Source organism: Camelina sativa, unplaced genomic scaffold (genome assembly GCF_000633955.1).
Source record: "Camelina sativa cultivar DH55 unplaced genomic scaffold, Cs unpScaffold12686, whole genome shotgun sequence".
Lineage (NCBI taxonomy): Eukaryota > Viridiplantae > Streptophyta > Magnoliopsida > Brassicales > Brassicaceae > Camelina > Camelina sativa.
This window is the reverse complement of record NW_010933726.1, coordinates 1-351: the sequence shown is the minus strand read 5'-3', so window position 1 is coordinate 351 and position 351 is coordinate 1. Positions and strand designations below refer to the sequence as shown.

At 38.5% G+C, this 351-nt stretch overlaps 1 long non-coding RNA gene across 1 annotated transcript; it reads right to left on the bottom strand.

Moving 5' to 3' along the window:
- On the bottom strand, positions 1-342 carry LOC104775350. Its single transcript, XR_765857.1, has 2 exons — positions 132-342; positions 1-33 (listed from the first exon to the last, which is right to left on the bottom strand). It is a non-coding gene; the product is annotated as an uncharacterized LOC104775350 (long non-coding RNA).
- Between the last annotated feature and the right edge of the window lie 9 nt (positions 343-351).

Here is a 351-nt window from a genome sequence, read left to right as displayed (position 1 = left end):
TGCCACAGGTCACACAATCTCTACTGGTCGACTCTGCAGAATTTAACAACAATTTAACCATCAACAGTTATATATCCTAATGCATTTGAAAAGCAGTTTCATATGTTTTGAAATCAATAGAGATTGTTTACCTATATCGGGAACTGCAACGCGAATGAATACATTGCGGCTACCTAAATAGCCTTCCTTGAGATTGTTGAGATCTTCCAACCAAATCCAGCACTTGGTATTGCTTTGAAGTGTATCAACTTCCTCATATGAGTAAGCTTGGCATTGGCAATTGTTCAAACACTCTGCTCTGCACTCTTTTTCATTATGTGCATCGAATTGTGAATCAGGACTTCCTACTTC